Consider the following 21,581-nt stretch of genomic DNA (forward strand, 5'->3'; position numbering starts at 1 on the left):
GAATCTTGGGATTGCACGCCTCCTCAGTGGCCTCTTCAACTTTCCGTCCTTTCAGCTTCCTGTAGATGCCCAGAGGGGTTTCTGCCTGAAAAAAAAGGGACCCTTCTAACCTGGCTAGCAAGACTTTTGGGACCTCAAAAGCTTACTTATCTCGATGGATTATCTAACCATAAAATCTCTGCTACCACATGAACTGGTCTCCCAGCCCTTTAAGATGAGATAGCAATACCCTTGAGATAGATGGGGATGCCAAAATTATTCAAACATCAATAATCAAAACAACTCAGGTAGTTGGCAAAAGGATTACTGTTTTAATATCAATTATCTAAAACAGGGAGTACAAGATACATCAGCAAATGTCTCTCATCACGATCTCAAAGCATTTAATTAAAAAATCTCATTTTTATAGTATATATTTGTCATTGATGACGTTAACCTGCATACCACCAGCATCATCCTTTGTGGCAAAACTTCAAACCTAATAGTGAATGTAATACGGTCTAAACAGATCATCTAGGTATATGATCCATACTCGTTTGGGCAGTGAAATAAAGTGATAGGCTTCTTAACATCATGTGGGGCAACTAAGCCCTTCCCTAAATTGTTTCACTATGAACGTCACAAAATATACGACGTCTAATTGGTTACACAACTATAGGACCTTGATCATGCAGTCCTCTATCATTGGTTACTTTCTAACCTCTGTAAGTACCTTCCCAACCAACGTTTAGCAGCACTCAGGCTGAGCGTCCTAGTGCTGGAGAGCTCATTTTAACCATGCTTCCCACCAATTGGCATGACCATCCATCATCACCTCAGTGGTCTGACATCAATTAGGGCTTTGAACTCATCCTTGAAAATATTCCTAGCCACTGAAGAATTCCGGGGAGTGAAGGCACACTCTGCCCTTGTGCGTAGGTGTGACCATCATGCTCATCCAACTTCTTCTCCCCACGTGATTGAAGACCACGAAATTGAGCTTTCAGTGTATTAAAATGCTATTTTCTAATAGACCTCTGATGTCTTCTTGTTTTTGTCCATGCCTTCTGAACAGGAGCTTCATTCTTTCACACAATTTGTATCCAATGTCAACTCACCCCAGTCTGATATGGCCTTGGCTTCTTGGCTCATCTAACCTCCTCTTTCTGAGTTTCACCTGCAATTCACTTGCTTTCTAACTGCGCCTTCCTTCTTTTGCTCAGCACTGCTATTGTACGTAGTGGGAACATCCATCCTTTACTGACTCCAATATATATATGTATGTACATGTTGGCGCATGCCACACTCTATTTACTATAAAGCTAGCTTCAAGAATACTTTGTCTGCTTGCATTTCTTTGCATATTTACACGTGTGAAATAGCTTGATATCTTCATTATTTCTGAAGCATAAGTTTCTTCATCTTGATCCCAAGATGTCATTTATCTCGATACTTGCTTGATGCCTTTATAGATTTGTCTGCATTCTCTGGTCTCTGCATCTCCTCTCTTCATACATCAGCTCTAGTCTGTGTGACGTCATAATTTTTCTTCGTTATGCAACTGTCCTGTTTTCTTCCGGACTATCACTCGGACAGCCATCATACTGTCTCATGTGTGGGGATGGTTGTCTCAATGGGAACCTTGCTTCCAGGATTCTCCTTGATATCTGTAGTTTGAATGGCTTTGTACGTGTGTCATATTCTAGCTTCCAGTAGATAGGCAATTTGGGCAAAGTGATTGAGGTGGGGGTACTTAGCTCCTTCTCTACGCCACAATTGGCGGGAAGCTTTCAGCATAGTCAATTAAGGGTTTCCGAGTATTAACATATTTCTCATATCTCCACTCACTCAGTGCAGTGATTTTGTCTGTCACCAAGATATCCCACACGTTCGCCCTCCACATCTGGATCACTGGACCTGCCGTGCATTTCCAGTTCCTGTTAACAGTTTGCTTGGCCACCAAAATGAAATGTCTAATCAGAGTGGCCATAAATCCAGAGATCGGAAACACCCTGCCAACCGCAAGAATTGATCGGAAGAGTTACCCGGTAATGTCCTTGATTTTAGCCAGTACTTCCTTCCAGAAAAGGCACACCATCCCACATGTCCAGGCCATGTGAAACAGAGATCCCACCTCAGAGCACCCACGCCAGCAATTAGCTGAGTAGTCAGGGGACATGTGATGGAGTCGTCGCAGGCATCAGGTACTACCTATAGCAAATCTTATAGGAGACCTCTGTTTGTAGCAAGTCGAGAGGATTTTAACATCGCTCCCATATTCGCACCCATGCTTCATCTACGATCCCCCCCTCCCAAATCTTCCTCCCCCTCCCGCATGTATGGTCATCATACCACTGGGTTCCCCATGTCCAACAGCCTGTAAATGCGAGAGACTCTACCCTGAGATGACCCCCCCCCCCCCTTGGACATTCAATTCAAGAGCATTCATTGGCGTGTTGGCCCTCTGTTTTGTGAGAGGGTGAGAAGCCCTGTGTCTCAGCTGAGTGTACTGAAACCGCTCAGTCCCACTTTCTCCACATATGGGAGTTGTCCCAGCCTCATTGCTGAGTGGGCCTGTTCAATGATTTTCCACTTCAGCAGCATGCTAGTATCCCCCTAGGTAATCACATGTGTCACCTGTGCAGCCAGGTTGTAACGATGAACATTGGGAAACCGCAATCCCCCCGGCCTCATGCGTTTCAGCAGTACTCTCCTCGAGATCCTAGCTCGCTTATTACCCCATGTGAACTTGAAAATCCTCCTTCAAAGGGTATGACGCTCTGGATCCAGGATCTTAATAGACAGCGCTGCCAGAGTAGTCGCAGGATGAGGTTCATCTTAATTGCAGCAATCTGCCTAATCAGGATATATCCTACCTCCCCCACCTGGTTAATTAGTCTGAGAGGTCTTGAAACAATGGTGGGAAGTTACATCTAAAAACCTCAGAGACCCTGCTGGGGTTACGCACACCTAAGTAGGGAATAGACTCCCAGGACCATTGAATCTGGGCAAGAGCGCTAATCAAGGACCTATCCCGAGACCGCAAAGAGACTTCCAACCCATGCAACTTGTCGTAGTTGACTATGAAGCCCGAAACCCTGCTAGTTCTCACAACAGTTCAGCCAGTGAGGTGCGGGGGTTCTGCAGTGTTAGCAGAATATCGTCTGCATAAAGTGATAACTTATAGTTTATCCTCCTAACTCCAATACCCTCGATGGCTGCATTGCTTCGGTTGTGGCATGCCAGTGGCTCCATAATTAAGGCATAGATCAGTGGAGACAGCCGGTAGCCCTGCCTTGGACCCTTTGTTATTGAGAGGCCAGACAAAAAGTGCCCATTAACGCTAAGGGTGGTCGATTGCTCCTGATAGATGGCCATCACCCACCTGATGAACCCCGGACCAAAACCAAATTATTCCAGAAATCCCCAGAGATACTCCCACTTCACTCTATCGAAAGCCTTGTGGGCATTCAAGGCTGCTATCTCCATGTACACACCAGATATCTGCCGCATCTCCAACAGTTCTAATGTTGTCATGTGAGCTGCACCATGTAATAAATCCTGTCTAATCACTGTCTACATTTCTAGGGCAAGCCAGTATTTTAGCAAACAATTTCCAGTCGATTTTGGTGAGGGTGATCGGGCGATAGGAATCACAGAGTATCGGGTCCTTCCCTGGTTTGGGGATCAGCTCGGGTTGTTATCACCCTCCCTGAGACCAAGAAGGAGTTAAAGAGGGGGAATCAAAAGGGACAGAAACTTCTTATAGAAGGGAGCCGTAAATCTGTCAGGACCAGGGGCCTTATTCTTCAATGTCTTGATAGTCCATTCCACTTCCTCTCGTTGAATTGGACCTTACAGAGTTTCTCACTCCCCAGCAGATAATCTTGGTAAGGCCTGCACTGTCCAGATATGCTGATTGAACCTCAACCGAGCCAGCTCCTCTGACACACTTCCCCAAAATGTGCCTCAAATATCCCCATAATATCTGCAGCCCCCTGCTGCACTATGCCCTGATTGTAACGCAGTGCCAGCACTGCATTGCGGTTCTGAAATGTCCTTAATTTGGCCACCAGGATGCGATTGGCCCTGTTCCCTACTCATATAGTAAAACTGTCTAGTTTTCAACCTAGCCTGTGCTGTCCTGTCCGCTAGATGCTCTTCGTGTTTTTTGCAAGCTATTTTCAATGCACGTAAGACAGCCGCAAACCTGTCCGTTTGTGTTCCTGCTCTACACTTCGCACCTCCCTCTCCAGACCCACCCAGATTATTGCCACTCCCTGGTGTATGTGACGGATTTACTAATTAGTTCTCCCTGTACCATTGCCTTCATGGCATCCCAGACAATCTCCGGGGGAGGTCCCGATTTACTATCCTCCTGAAAGTAGTTAGCTATCACCTCCCCAATCTCCTGATACAGGCCCAGGTCCATCAGGACTGGCTCATAGTGCTTCCAGGGGCGTCTGATCCTCTCCGGTCTGCCCTCTATATAGACAAGGTGAGCGACACTGGACCATGGTCCAGTAGTGTGCGCAGCCCTATTTCCAACCCGCTGACACAGGTGTACAACCCACTAGAAACCAACATGACATCCAACCTCTAGAAGCCCCCATGGACGTATGAATAGAAAGAGAAGTCCTCCTCCTCACCATGAAACAGTCTCCATGCGTCCACCAGTCCCAGCTCCCTGATGAAAGACACAAATGATATGGCGTACTTGAAATCCATCCTAGTAGCAGGCAGAGTTTTGTCCATCAGGGGATTAGGCACCAAGTTGAGATCACCCCCCAGAAAGATGTGCCCTTCAATAAAAGGAAGCGCATGTAAAAGAAAATCCTCCAGGAACACCCCCAGCCCAGAAATAGGGGCCTATAGAGAGACCAATGTAAGCATGCGTTCCCATAGCAAACCCTTGAGACATATGAATCTTCCCTGGGGATCTCGTAGAACCTTAACCTTGGAGAATGGGATTTGCTCCCCCACCAAAATCGCCATTCTCTGTTTCTTTTCACCCTCTGAAGGAAAGAACTGTCTCGGAATTGCCCAGGCTCGCAGACGTTTCTCATCCTGCACAAGTGAATGAGTCTCCTGCAGGAAGACTATGGAGATGGACATGTCCCCTAATTTCCTCAGAAGGGATTTTCTTTTCATCTGGGAGTTCAGCCCTTGCACATTCCACGTACCCAGCTGTATTAGGCCCCGCCACCCAGGTCTACCTCTTCCTCAGCCATGGCGTACCCGCTGACAGTGACCCAGTCCCTTGGCCATCACTTCCAGCAGTGTATCGCCCTGATAATACAAATCCAATGCCAGATCCACAACAAACAGTTGTAACTTGAACCCCATCGCCCCCCTCACCGCGACCCTCCCCAAACCCCATAATAAAACATACATAAACCAAGATGTAAGTCAGTCAGCCAACTCAACCTGAACGGGAACCGACTTGGAAGGCAACTCATCACCTTTCAACAATACATAACTCCCCCAGTTCCTACCCTCACACAGCTTGTTAATTATCAAAGGTCATGAAAACCCATCTCAAGAAAACCCACAAGATCAGATCACTATCCCACCGGCAACAACCCCATAAGGTCTTCCTGACTGGACCTTTCACTTTCCTTCCTTTTCCCCACCTTCATCCATTACTCTACCCCATACTGTGCTTGCCCAAAGCTCACCCCTTCAACCTCGGTCCCCACATCCACCATCTCCCTATCATGCAGTAGACTCTCCACCAACTTTAGCATCTGCACAACCCATCGTTTCCCTTGCTATGAGAATTGAAGCACAGTGGGGAACCAACAGCGATAGCTCACCTCTCTGCTGCGCAACCACTCAGTCAGTGGCCTGAGTACCCTCCACTTAACCAGCATAGTAGAGGCCAGGTCTTGGTTTAGGGAAAGAGTAATGTTGCGGAAGGCAATTGTAGGTAAGGCTCTTTCCTTAATCATTATGCGCTCCTTCAACTTAAAGATCTGCACACGCAAAAGCACATTGGGTGGTCGGTCTTGTGTGACGATATCTGGTTCCTCATCTGATGGATCCGATCCAGTTGAATCTCCGCATCCACTGGAAGGTCCAAGATGAAGCGGAAGAGGTCTGCCACAAACTCAGGGAGGTCCTCATCTCGCACATCAGGGGTGAATGCCTCAGATCCAAATGTTGTTCCTGCGAGAATGATTCTCACCATCCTTCTGCTTGTCTTCAAAGGCGTCACACAGGACCTCCAGCGCCTTCAAACTATTGGAGCATTCCCCCACATTGTATGATTGCTCACACAGAGTATCTTCCAACTCAGAGACTGGCTGTTCTGCCTTAGAGACCCTTTTACATAGGTCCAACATTTTGTGTAAGAGTTCCTCTGCGCTCTTGTAGATCTCCTTCTGTATCTCAGCCAATAAATCCTGTAAATCCGACTTGGTGGAAATCTGTGTGAGTAGGGAAGGATCAGGTCTGACCCATGTCCCTGAGCCGTAAACACCTTGCTCCAATTGCACTTATTAGCTGGCTGCAGCATCACCAAAATGTCTCCTTGTTTGCCCACTTTGGGTGTCTCTGCCATATTGCCTGTGATCGTGGGGTCAGAGGGAGCTCCCCTCCACTAGCCTCGCTACTTAGATGCCAGAGTGGTGCCCCCGAGGGTACCCCACATCCAAAAACCCTGAGAGCGAAAGCCAGAGCACTGCACTTTACATTTTCAGCCTCAAGTAGTAGAGCCTCATAGATGATGCTGGCGGTTATACCTGCAGACCCTCTCAGGGAACCCCGTGGCCCATCACACAACTGAAGCCAGCAGAGGGACTGCACCGAACTCGCACAGCTATCAACTGTGGGGGATATGTATAGCCTGCGCAGCCGGCTCTCCATAGGCTGGATATGGTTATAGGCCCCATAGTGAGCTGTCTTAAAGCAGAGGACCCACAGCGGCAGCAGAACCCCCGACCAGCCACCATCAAGATGACATCAGGCCATAAAACCTTCCAACTGCTGCTGTATGGGCGAATATTGCAGCACTACACTGCAGCTTAGGTCAGATCAGCTCCCAGGGCTCAAGGAATCCCATGTAGTAGGCAGGCAGTTCGCGCCCAGAGCAGTGGCTTAGAGGACATTAGCACATTGACAGTTCACCCATATGTCCACCAGGGTGCTGGAGCTCATTCACAGCATAGTAATAGAAGACACATGCAGAGCTTGTGCAGCGGAGCGTACCTTGACGTTTGCAGTTAAGAGCTTCACCGTAATGAGCTGGAATTCGGGAATGAAGCGATTGCGTCAGCCCTTCATCAGATCACGAGAATCAGCCACATACGCTACTCAGGATAGCCGCCAGCCAGCAGCCCCTCCACTCGGCTCAAGCATAGCACACTCCACTTCTCCCCTTCGCCTCCTGCAGTGGGCAGCGAGAAGGCAGCTCGGCTGGCGATTCCAGATACCGTCTCACCTACAGGTGGGACGCAAAGCCAGCAGAGCCGATCGCAGATGTTCAGCTTCAGGGCTGGCCACGGAGCCACATAGCCTCTGCACACACCACTAGGCGTAGCACCAGTGCCCCCGGAGAGGGCCTGCCTGCAGACACCAGCACAGCAATCCAGGGCACTGCTGCACTCGGAACCCGCTGTGAAAGATCCCTGAATTACATAGGGAGCCGCACAGCGGTCCGCTCTGGCAAGGTGGCTGCAAGCAGCACTATCTTCACAAAAGGTGGCCAGTTCCCCATCCGCCATGATAGGTGGGTTGCAGGCTCCACTGGAGGGCAAAAAGACACCCACACCTAGCTCAGGGTCATATGAGACTCACTCCAGCATTTTCAATCATGCCAGGCAACCAGGGAAGGAGTACTATGCCATATTTGTCTTCACCACACCAAAGGTTCTTAGGGAGCCATCTTGCTGATTACGAGCCTAGCCACAGCCTCCCTTATGAACACATTTTACCAACCATCCCTGGTTAAAGACATTTCCCCTCCACTTTAGTAAGTTTATAGTGTGAGGGTCAGAATAGAACTTTGAACACAGGACAATTTGATTTGGACATTCTGAAATAGACAGATCCTTAGTTTTGGTTTAGGTGGGCAAATTCCTCTTAGAATAGGGTCAGAGAGGCATTTATCTAAACTGTTTAATTTTCAACAAAAGTCTTTAACCAAAACATGGCAAACTTGTGTCTGACTCCTCACATATGTTGTCAAAAGTGGGATTCTGACTCAGCTTACACATCCTGGAGAACCCGTCGGAATTCTAGAGTAGTTGTGATACAGATATCTTAAATGAGACTTACTATCCAACAACTGAAAGAAGATTTCATTCTTGAAACTACAGCGAATGAGATCATCCTTTATATAAAACAAAGAATTTAAATATGTTCCACTTCCCCTCTAGATGCCAGCGGCTCCTTTATCAGGGCTGTCCTTCTTACCAACCTTAAATGATCAGACTATGATATAAAGCCAAACAGTAAACTCAGTCTAATAATCAAAGCATTTATGGATCTTCCCCCAATAACACCACTAGGAATAAAACCTAGCCTTAGGAGACCTCCCGGGATCCTTTTTGGACAATAAATTCTAGGGGAGCCTCCTCCACAAAAACATCTAGGGGAACCTCCTCTACAAAAAGATACACCTGCCCATGAAGACATAGAGCCACCTCGGGGAGTAGAGGAAGTGGTATTTTCCTTTCCAACCAAACAAATGGAAAGTTGTGTTACAGATCCTGATTTATGTAAATTTGAACAGGACATTGGTTTTGTTGGAGAGAAGATTATCAATGTAATCCCTGAGATAACGGAAAATTCTGAGATGATTACTATAGAAAATCTCTGGACGCAGTATACTGCCCACCAGATCCAAGCCAAAGATCGGTTTCAAACTGGGTGCCTCTCAACAAAGGCCCATATTACCTCATGGGGTGCTACAACCTTACAAGGAAGTAGAAGGCCTGGGGAATTTGTTTTCTCAATTTTCAAAGGTTGGAGTACCAATTCCATTGGGGAGATGACTTAGACATGTGTTATCTGGCTCCTCTGTTGAAAAACTAGCTGCAAAATTCTTATCAACTGTTGAACCCTTTGGGTACCGCTACTTTTGATGAAATAAAGTAAGGATTGTTACTAAGAGTGGGCCAAACAGATAATTTCTATAAACAAAAACGGAGAAATATCAGGTCAGACCCAGAAGAAACACCTGTTGAATTGGGGGGCTGAGTACAAAATACTATTGCTTTATGGCTCAATAAAAAAACCTTACCCGAAGTACTGGAAACCCTGAACATAGAGAGCAGTTTGTAATCTCCTTTCCCTCCTATCTACAAAGGGCGGTCCTTCTTACACAGATACAGTTTATTCCTAGTGTATGGGAGGAAAGGTCTTCATGGACCCCCTCGCTTCAATTCTCACCAAGCATTCGGACTATGATTTGTCCAGCAGCCACCCTTGCGCCTCTGACCAGGAATGCAGGATGACTGTGGGCCGACACATGTGGCTGCAATGCTCATCTGGTAGGATGGTACCATACTCCATTTTGTAACACACTCAGACTCCATTTTAAACATAACTACTTGGGCCTCACCGACACAGGCGGCTCGCAGAGCTGCAGCTCTCCCCTTCTGATCGCGCACAGCGAGCAAGATCCTTCCCTCGCCCTCCTCCCCTTGGCGGCCCTGCTTCAGGCCTGTTCTCACAGGAGATGTTAGGCAGAATCCTGTGCAGTGCCCTTAGGGACCACTACACACAATTAAGACTACAGGTGGCAATACAAGTTTTACCTTTGGTACAAGCCTGTACTACTATGTCAGAGTGGTAGCAGTGGTGGAGCAGCCAGTCTTATCTCAAGTGTATATGAGCAGTAGCAGAGATTACACAAAGGGACCACAATTACTGTGACTCAAACAAACACTGACTTAAGGTTTCAGGTAGAAAAATATGAGTACATTTATTTTTAAACCATTCGTTATAAACACAACACTTCTATTAAACTTCCATAAAAACCACACGTTAAATATACTACAACTAACCGATTCACTTTGTACAGTAAGTCTCAAGGTAAGTACCATGTGTTTGAATGAACCAGTGTTATTAACAAAACACATTACCGCAAATACGATTGCGATCACTTTTTGACAGTTCGGTCTACTAAACAAACGCGTATCGGTGACATGAAATGCTACCAGGGCAAAAACACACTTAGCACCTGAGATACCCAGACGGAGTTGGAGGCAAAAATCACAGGCAATATTTTGGTTAAGCAGGCAGAATCAAGAAACACTCAGAGACAGGAGGTCAAAAGTCAAAGGGCCGGAGCCAGGGTCGAAAGAGACCAGGGCCAGTTGCCGAAGATCACACAGTCAGACAGTTCACGATTCAACGTAGCAAAAGTACTTCGATATTGTCAATGTTCGGAAGCAAAAGTTATAAGAAGGAGGGAAGACAAGGGCAAGCCTTGGAAATGAAGAAAAAAGGATTCACCCAGTTTCCTCAACAGAACACAGTACCTTGTTCCAGTGGTGCAGCTGGTGCCCTGGCAGTTGTTCCTGTTAGTTTCCCCCAGACCCACGATTCCTGGAGCTTCGTTGTGAAGGAGGACGTCTGAAGGGGGTCTGCACCACACAGGGATGAAGCCGGCAGCAGCGATAAGGAATAAAAGGTGTGCTCCTTAAAAACAGGAGAGGCTCTTCAGGTGGCTATCCAGACCACTACAGCAGTGTGCAGCGATTTCGACCACGGAAGAGGATCCTCTGGCTGTAGAAGATGAGCTGGTTATCCCCACCAAGCTCAAGGGAAGAAGACTCCGGACTGGATCTTCTCTGAGTCGTTGAAGGGCAGATAGCTCAGGACTGCAGCAGGGCTTCACCGGGATGGGGTAGTTGCAGCAGCCGTCGTTCTCTCCGCTTCTCTTTGGTTCCTTGTAGTTCCAGTGGTGACTCTCTGACTTCTAGCCCAAGAGACCTGCCTTTTATGCGAAAAACCCCCGTTCAAACAGCCTGGCTGTCAATCACCCAGCAGGGGGTTGTCCAGCCCCGGACAACTACCCTGGCCAATCATGACAAAGTGCGCCTTGGGTTTCCTAGGATACCCTGTGCAGGGGGTGACTACACCCCTCCCTCGCATTCAGCCCACCTAGACACCCAGGTGCCTAGAGGAGGGCTTCTGGGCAGAAGCCCGCCAAAAGACAGTGAACAAAGAAGGCGAACCTAGTTTGCAGCGCAAAGTAAAACACAAGAAGGACTTTAACAAAAAGAAGTGGCGAATAAACCCAACCGGTGCCAAAAGAAAGACAATTTGGTCAAGCGTGTTTATGTTCGAGGCTAATATAATAGCCAAGAACAGTACCACGTTTATCTAATATAATCGCGGTATAAAAGTTAGGGTAGATACCACTGCCACCAGCCAAGTCTAAATGTTAAAAGAGCGAAACAATGCTCTAGGAGGTACAGATAAAAAGGGATACGTGTTAACCCTTTCCAGTACTCCATGGAAGATGGGGTGTACTGGATCTGTGGTAGATTGACTAAGTAAAGTTAATGATAACTTTACCCTTTTCTGGGGGACAGTAGTCGCCTCAGAAATGGAGTCGAGGGAAGTCTCAAAGACAACCCTGTGCCACGGCACTGAAGGTGCTGTGTGACACACAAAGAGAAGGGGGCTACTGAAGTGGTGTACTTCAGAGTCCACAATCACAAAAACAGAAACACATAGAAAAACACAGGTAAGAGTGGAGGAAAAGCTCTCACTCTTACCAAGTGGAAAAAAATAAACTCCAGAAGTCCAGCAAAGCTGCGGGGGGACTTGCTAGGTGAGGGAAATCAGCCATAGATGAGAATTCTCCCTAACAGGAGACTAGGCACAAACAAGTTACATGACAAACACTGTATCTTTCACCTTCTGCAGTCCATCATTGACCTGCAGATGACCGGGCCGGAGCTGGGGTTTGAGAAAAACAAGCTATCTCCATAAAACTTGTCCTGTCCCCTCGCAGACCCCACACTTAACCTCCAACCCTGTTCCTCGTTTGAAGTGCCAGACACATATGCCAAGCCCGTGTGCCACCCTGTTTCACCCATGCAGCTAATCCCTTTGAAGGGACTATAAATCCACTTCTGTTGTTGTATGCCACGAGATTGATTGTATATAATGAAATAAGGCGACCCTCACCCATCCGCGACTGCATACAGAGCAGCCATGAATTGTATGTTTACTCCTCTCACCGCCGAGAAAGTAGTATTGGTTGTTAGAAACTACACAAAGCAATGTATGATTTCAATATATAATCAATGATTTTCTAAATATGTACGATTTTCAACATATTCAAGTAGTATCTCAGTATGTATGGTTTATTATGATGTATGGCAATTCTATATAGAGTGTCTACCGTATAATTTGTATAACCCCGCAAGCATTGAAATCATGTACCCCATATTGCAAGTAAAGATTTGCACACCTCTTAATGTACCTATACATACACTAACCTATTTTCTACCTTATTCGTATTATTCGTGTGTACTCCCCGCAAAATGTACTGTATATGGCACAACAAGCTACAGGGCCCTCTCTCCTCTCTCCTGCAGAGCCGCGTGCCCAGTCCCCACCTTTCTCCCCTCCCTGGCCTGGCTGAGATATAATGCCTTGGTTCTACCGACAATGTGAGACTATGATTGTAACCCCTCACTCTTCGCCCTGAGCCATCACTAGGTGTTCACCCTCCTGGGCCCCCAGACTCCTCTCATCCCACCACCTTTTGATGTAATGGCCATGTACCCTCTGACTGGATAGTATCCCAGTTCAACCCGACCCTGACTGACCACGGCGGCCATATATTTATTCTTGTACTAACATACTATAAAGATGTCCCCCCGCTAGATCTAACGAAGGAAAAAGATAGATGTATCCCTGGAATGTGCCCCCTGATGAGCCTCCTGAACCCGTGAAAGCTGCTCACCTATTGCTCACCCCGTGTATAATATTCTTTAGAATAATGAACGACTCACACCCAGAGCTATGTGTTATGTCTCCTGTGATGTTAGAATAACGATTTGTAGGATTTATATGCATTATGAATCATGTCTAACCAAGAATGAGTGTGTGAGGCCACAAGGGCAAATGTTAGCATAGTCAAAGATGTATCAATCAACCATCAACCGACCAAAGCTCCACCCTGATGAGTTCAACTGACCTGCAGGCATCGCGCTGGCACCACGTGGACCTCTGCCAATTCCGGAGCACCGGGCATAAGGATTACATAGTAGCCAGTCTTTACCACCCAATCCCCACAACTTATGTGCCCCCTATATTTTTTACGTCATCTATGATGCAACTTTGTAATAAATAAGAATGTTTGGTGATGTTTTGAAAGAGTGCTCTCAGAATTTGCAGAGTTCTCTGCTTGCCCTATATTGGTTTAGATAAACTTTAACTTTTGACTTCACCCACACTTGGTCTTGGTCTCATTCCCATTTGGGGTGTGTCCATTATTGACACTCACTGGGGAGTTTTAAATGCCTTATCAGGGGATGCTCACTTTCACTAACTATAGAAACAGCCCCAAACCATGCTGATGCTAATAAACTCTCTCTCTTCCTCTCCTCAGCTGATGTACCTGACTGCTCTGCGCACTGGTCACTTGGTTACCTCTGAACTAGGGCCCAGCCTCCTGCATATCCAGCTGCCTTTTCACTGCCTACTGGCTCCCCCAGCACTTAAGGGTCTGTACCTGCATCCTACAGCCCCTTCCTTTGCACTTATGAGCCATTCGCTGGCTGCACTTATTTATTTACCTGCATTTCTCCCTTCCCCTGTGCAATTGCACGATCTGAATGACACAAGGCCTAGTAAGATCGTTGTTTTGTCCTCCCTCTGTTTACCCTTCCTTGTCTTGTCGCACCTAGAAACACTTGTGTACAGGCGCGTTATAAATGCCATATCATATCAACATCTAAAAAGGTTACACTGAAATAAAGAACCCCAAAAAGATTAAAGGGGTTTCCCTGTTCCCATTTCCCTGCCAAAGATATGAGCCAAGATGTCTCCCATAAAGCAATATTAAAAGATCGAGAGAGAGGAGACAGAAAACCCATAATAAGCAGAGAAAGATCTGAAATAAAACCAGAGGAGGGACGGACTCCTATACCCACCTCCATTATATGCTTTTCCTGTGGGCAATCAGGACACCTGGCCAGACAGTGCCTGACAAACAAGAAGGAGGTACCGATGGAAACTGGTTACATGACGGTAAGGGATTGGGAAAAAGATAACTTTCATGAAGAAGAGAGTGTTGAAACCGCTAGCAATTTCTTTTGTGGCCCCCTTTAAGACTTGCAACTCTGCCACGGTAAATGGACTACCGGTTAAAGCTCTGATTGACACAGGTAGTATGCAGACCCCCGATAAACGTAATCCCTGAGATAACAGAAATTCCTAACATGGCTACTATAGAAAATCTGTTGATACAGTGTACCGACCACAAGGCTCAGGTGGTCACAGAGGCATTTTCCCAACATCTTTTATTTTCAATAAAAATCTTTAACCAAAACATGGCAAACCTGTGTCTGACTTTCATTCCTAACTCCTCACACTGGCCCTCATTACGACCCTGGCGGAAATCGCGGTGCTAAATGCACCGCGGAGCACGGCGGAAAGCTGCCGATAGCGCCATGGAGGATGACGGATTTTCCGCCCCATGCCGACCTTGGCGGGGCGGTAAATCCCCATCCCCCATTTTACCCTTCCCCATTCCCATTTTTGCCCCATAGGGTATAATGGGAGTGGGGAAGGCGTTAATTGCGCCACCGCAAAATACGGTGGCGTAATTAACATCAAGGTCCCGTAGCGCCATGGATTTCTCCGCCCGGAAAAACCAGGCGGAAAACGTTCCATGGCGCTACGGGAACTCGTAGTAGGGCGGACGGGTCCGCCGCGAATAACACTGGCGTAAACCCACTCCGCCAGGGTCGTAATGAGGCCCACTATCTTTAAGAAATGTGAGGACTGCGATGCCAAAATGTTAATAAAAGATCCCCACAAAGTCTGTCTCTGGTGTCTTGGAGCCATTCACAATGCTCCTGAATGAGGTTTGTGTGTCATTCGATGACACCAAAGGCATTGAAGTTATCTTTCGGGAGCTCAACATCTAAATCGCCCTGGTCTACCCCTTCAAAATGTAATTCGTCTGAAGGAAGAAGCTCTGAGGTAACCTAAAGGTTACCACAGAGACTGAAAAACAGAGCTAAAAACACAGACAAAGATCCCACTTGAAGAGTGACTCCTACCATTGCACTTCTTCATCGAAAAAGAAGGGAAGGCATGGATACTAATCTATGGACTTCTCACCTGACAGACAGGTATGTTTCCCATCTAATTCTGCTCCGGCAGAAAGGTAGGAGGAATTTTGTTGCAAAATGATGGTTGTGTTCGAACAAGCGGATCCTTCAGCATCCTCCTCTTAGCCAAAAAAGAAACAAACAAAACCCACTGTGCCCAGCAAAGTCAGCTGGGTAACCAAGAATCATCCCATGCACCTTTAAGCCTAGGCATGAAATCGACCTCAAAGACTATTGAAGTGCCTGCTCCGTCAACATCCACGGCTCCTTCGGTGCTTGTCAAAATCGCTTTGGCGCCTCCCTCGAGAAGCTCATCGACATTGACCACTGACCCCACCTTGAGATACACCCCACAATTGAGGCACGATTGCATTAACTTGTTTCAAAGCATTTTTTATGAGAGCCAATACCGTTCACCTTTGAGCCATTCCGATCTTCAAACGCTCCAGAGAAGTTTTAGTTAGAGGAAGACAGGATGACAGAGCTGAAAGATGCCAGTGGACTCAACACCTCCCCAGAGCTTTATTTCTCCCAACCTTGACTCTTATGCACATCCTAATGCCTCTTACAGGTCAGTGATGTCTAAGCTGTCAGGGGCCTTAGGATGGGGCACCCCTGCAAGAAATGTTACAGAATATGACCTTACAGACATCTGGGACAAGGAACCCCTAAAGGACCAGTCCTTCCTTTCCATGCAGCACTTTGGGAGACCACTTCTGGAGCTATGGAAACACACTGCTTAGCAACAGCAGTTCATAAGGACCTGGTAAAGAAATATAGAACATCATCCATAGACCCACATGGCCTGAAGAAACATCCGAGCCCTGAGAGCCTTGTGGTACAAGCAGCTACATCAGGGACTAAAACTAGCGTCTATCTGTAAAGGCTGGAGGAGTTATCTGTATTTCTTCCCCCTATACCGTTAGGGTAGAAGCACAGAGCACCCCAACCAAGGTTCTCTATGTGGTAGCAATGGACGAGCAACCAAGGCTGAGACTCAAGGGAGGTGATGCAGGTTGGTTCTTAAGTACATGAATTCCCAAACCCCCACAAAAGAATGTCCACACACTATGTTATGTGATAACACAGTTATTTTATATAAAAATAATATTGAAGTAAATATATACTTCAATAAATAACCCACTTTCTTCTCTGGTGCCACTATCCTAATCATTTTAAATATATGCACATCTATGTGATACCACAATATACTTTAGATTCAATGAAGAATGCACCCACCGCTAACAGTTATAAAAAAGCATAGGAATCACAAAGCATTGGATTAAGGTAGATAGGCAATACTGTGTAAGGATGCCCCCGCATGGGCAACCTGTAAGGGAAAAGTTAAGGTGTAATTTATCTTGTTCATTACAGCCCAGTCCAAATATGTTCAATAATGCTCTGCTCATTTTCCTTCAGAACCCACTACCCCAAGGTACCTGTGAAGCCATGGGAGAACAGGATCCACGATGAAGCTGGGACTCGTGGATGATTCCTGGGGATTGAAGATGCTCTTCCTTGTCACAGTACATTGGGTGCCTTTGCAGGTGAAGCGGTGGAGTTTGTTGGCTTAACTCGATGACACCCCTTGAGCATGGACCCCCTTTGGAAGAAGGAGTCACTGGGAGGTCGATGGTGAGAATAAAGATGGAACCCAGTAGTGTTGAAACCGACAGCACTTTTGATCTTCGCTGTGGCCTCTGTTGGCGGGCCGTTACTCCAGTTGCGGATGTCCCACAAAGGTGAATCTTGCTGTGGACCCCAACAAGGCCTGGATGAAGAAGATAAGACTCTTGGTGGCTGTCAGATGACTATCAGTAGCGGCGGGTGCAGTGGCAGAAGTAGGTGTTGGGTTTGGGATTTCTTGGTTTACCGCCTTTTGGTTCTTTGGTTCTGTAGCTCACCAATTCTGGACACTCTGGATGTCTTCTTTGGATTTTGGTGGCGGGAAACCCACCGGTGGACACTCCACTGCAGGCAGCGACTCTAGACCTTCTCCATTGTGGACATATGTCTTGGCAGGGATGCCCCTTGAAGGATTCTTTAAAGTTTTGGAACTTTTGCAGCTCCGGGTGTCAAGCAGCACTATGCCAGTGCACCCCATCTTCCGGTTGATACTCAGCAACCTGGATTCCAGCGGTCATGAACACTCCCCTGGACCATGGGTGACACAGATGAACTTTGCGGCTTCAAGAGGTTCAGGCACTCCTCTTCTGGACCCACGAAGATCCCTTCTCTGGGCAGCAGTCACACAGGACTGGCTTCCAGGACACTTCTGGTGAAGAGCAGCAGTTGCAAAATGTTCCCTCGTAGCTCGAGAAGAAGTTAACTCCCCAGGTCCTCTCTGGTTCAGTCCTTGAGTCAGCACAGCAGTTTTTCAGGCTATTCACCAGAAATCATACATCCACAACACAGAATGTGGATTAGGGGATACTCCCCAGCCTTTCAGTGGATCGTACTGCATTCATTCCAGTTTCAGTCAAGGCTGGCTCAAGCATTGTGTCACACAACCAAATCGAGACACTCACAACGCAGAATACATATTGACTACAAACTCCATTCAGGTAGGCTACACTCGAAGGGTGTACCCAGAACATGTTATGTTATGTTAATTTATACAGCGCACCAATACCCCCCAAGGGCAGTCTCCAGACGCTCACGTGGCTCTGCAATAAAGAGAACGGTGTTGGTTAGTGAGGGAAAAATGATAGGATAGGTCTAGAACCAGGAGAAACTGGTATCTGTGTGTGTTGGCTTGCAGATGGTAGGTTGTGTTACCGGCTTGTTGTAGCTGTATGGGTAAAGTTGTAAAAAAGACATGACATCAAAGTAAGACAGACACAAGTGATCACAGTTCAAGGGTGTTTATTAAACTGTAAAATGGGTGAGATAAAGGCCTAGTCTAAACCCAAATTTAAGATGTGAGCAAGCTACGACCATCAAATTGTAATAATAGCATCCAGGTTCAGCCTAGTCAAATAAAAAAGGCCTATACTAAGAAACCTATTGCCAATCCTTACTGCTATGTTACAAAAGATTTTGGGATAATGTTCACAAGAAAAGAAAAGTGTTCAAAAAATGATGAATCAGGATGTTATGGCCGGGGTCTCCCTTTCCCACGTTTTTAGCACAGGACAAGTCAGGACTTTGGAGCACAGCACACTCCTGGGCTTCTCCGTCACAAGCTTACAGTTCACAAGCTTACCGTTCCTTTTCCCGATATCAGGGCCTTCTGTGCCCAAGTCTTTTCTCATGCAAAGTCTCTTGCTTCAGAGGGCCTGATTGTCAAACCTACAAAACAAAAGTTCCTTTGGTTAATCTTTTTTTTTCTCATTATTGTTTATTGGTTTATACAAACCTTTACAAAAAGTATAAATCACAAATTACAATTAATAATCATAAAACAAAACATTACATTACATTCCACTTTTCTCACAGTGGTGCCCCCTTTCTTCCTTACAATAACTTTCTAGAACAATTTATTATGACTAATAATGGGTGGCGACTTATTTTTTAAATGACTTCATCTGGACATAATGAGAAAGTTCTTAAGTTATAGAACAAAAATCAACGATACGATTAAAACCTCATCATAAAAAACCAAACATTGCATTTTTCTGAGAAATAGTCCCTTCTTCCTAACTTATCATAACATTCAAAATGAGTACATAATTTATTATATAAGTAGCCTCATAGACTTTCTTGTCACAGTTTCACAATTTCTCTTCGTAATTGTAATGTCTATACAAGGAAGTACTTAAATTGTGAATTATCTAGTGAGGTAATCACTTAACTTTAGTCTCGTAAATCTTCATTCCTAAGTGAATATCCTCAGATAATTAGCTACTTTTCTAAATCACTTTACAAACCACCTTTAAAAATTTAATCACCCCGATCTTTAAAGAGATCGATGAGCCGTGTAACATTTCATACCAGATTATATCCCTTTGAACATTAGCAGTGTCTTGCACAAATTTTGAAAAATGCTCAATCCTCTCCTTACCAAATTTCGGGCAAGTCAGTAGTAAATGCATCAGAGTTTCCGTTTCACCACTAATCAGACAAAATCTACACACTTTCTTTTGCTCAGGTATTAGGTTACGAATAAAACTAATTTAGTTAGTGTCTAACACATTACACCTAAAACACATCACGCTGTTCCTCAAGGAACGCGTTGGGTATTTGGCCTGGTATCTCTCTGGCTCCGGGTATCATTTCCATGCTGACACAATTTGACAATAAAACTTATAATTCAATATGGTGGCATTGTTGTCCACCCAATCAAATGCTTTAATTAACATTTTTACCTTCAATGGTTTATCAATAAGACATTGCATTGTTACACCAATGTTTAATAGTATTCTTTCGACTTCATTTTTAAGGTTCCTCATAAATTCCTCCAATTCATTGTTGCTAAATATACATTGAATTGCCTTTGCCTATAACACATTTCCTGTATAAAGCTGCTTTCCTGCATTCCATGAGACTTTTCAATGAGCTCAGTCCCAACTCATAACGGATTACTTCTATCGGAACACATTTGGGCAGAAAAAACAATACTTTTTTCCAGATTACAGCTTCTAATGTTCTTAAATAAGAAGTCAAGTTATCTGGTAGGAATTCAAGCCCGTATGCAAGTCTAGGCATGACCTTCTTGGTATAAAAATCTATGCAAGTGGACATAGTAAACTTCCTGAATCTTCTTTCAATGACCCTAATCTGTCTCGCGGCTTCAATAGCCTTGGTTTTCAGGCTATTTTTAATAAAACTCTGGGTCATTGAGCTAGAAAATGATTACCCCAAATCTCTGAACGCCTTATGGAGCTGAATCCTTGATCCTTCGACAAACCAGATTGGCTTTGTTACTTTCCTGTTAACTTGTCCTAGATTAATAATTGTTTTTTACAGATTTATTTTTAGTTTCAATTCTCTTATTAATTTGGTAAATTTGTCAATTAGTCTTTGTAAGCCAATTTTGCTTTTGTCAAAGAGCAAAAAATCATCCGCGTACGCAACCCATTTTTATAGATGTCTCTCCCAGCTTAGGTGCCAGTAGTCAACTATCATCAAAAACCTCTCCTGCACCAGATACATATAGATTAAATAATATGCCCGCCAATGTGCAGCCCTGTTTGAAGCCATTCTTTGCCTTTATTTCTTTAGACATTAGTCCCTTCATGTCTAGTCTCACTTTCATCATGGTATTGGAATATAGATGGATCAATATATCCAATAATCCTCTATCAATGTTTAGTGCTATCAGCCTCTGCCATAGTAAAGGTCTATCAACCATATCAAAGGCTGCAGAGATTTCCATTGAGGCAGCATACAATGGAAGTTGTCCTGAACAACGAGCTTTCTTTTGTAAGATTGAAACAATGAGGCCCCCAACATCTGTTCCCATCCCTTTCTGAACCCAAATTGTCTAATGTCTAATATTGCCTTCTCATCCATCCATCTTATTAGTTGTTCCAAAATTAAGGAGGCCAAAATCTTAGCCTCCACATCCATTAAAGAAATCAGCCTATAGTTTGTGGGACAAAGTCGATTACCTTTTTTGAAAATCAGAAGCACATAAGACATTTTCCAAGATTGAGGTATGCTCTTCATGTCAACAACATATCTATATAGTATACTTAGAATTCTTGACCAGACAAATACATTCTGTTTAAAAGTTACATAGGACAGATTTTGGTCCAGTGGAGGAAGACGATTTTGCCTTTCTAATGCTGGTACTTATCCTTTCAACAGAAACATCTAGATTCCACTTATTTTCCCCCACCCCCAAGAAAGACTAGGTCATAGTAGATGCGCAGTACAGCTTCTCAAAATGTTCTCACCACACCAATTCACTTACGGGATTTATATTCATTTGAACAGTAGAGACCTCAGTGATATTTATCAAAGCCCAGTAGTTCCTAGAATTGGTTTCTTTCATAGAGGCTAACATAGCTTCACCATCTTTCTGTGATTGTGCGGCACAATATTGAATCAACCAGTTCTTATACTTTTGCCGATATGCTCTTGTGTGTTCCTTTACTTTTTCTGGGGTTAGATTTAATTTCTTCAATTCTCAAAGATCTCTATACAACTTTGATATGCGTTGTTGGATCTCTAGGATGTAAACATGTCTGTGATTTTTGCTTTTCAAAGAAGCCTTTGTTGCTAATTCATGGAACTTAGATAGCATATTCTCCACAAATCCCCCAAAATAGTCAACTGAGTACATTTCAATTTTGGAGTCTAAGGTTCTGTGATTATATTCCTGCATCATTAGGCTTTTCAATTTGACAG

The sequence above is a fragment of the Ambystoma mexicanum genome, chromosome 12, assembly GCF_040938575.1.
Source record: "Ambystoma mexicanum isolate Mex_15411 chromosome 12, UKY_AmexF1_1, whole genome shotgun sequence".
Taxonomy (NCBI): Eukaryota; Metazoa; Chordata; class Amphibia; order Caudata; family Ambystomatidae; genus Ambystoma; species Ambystoma mexicanum.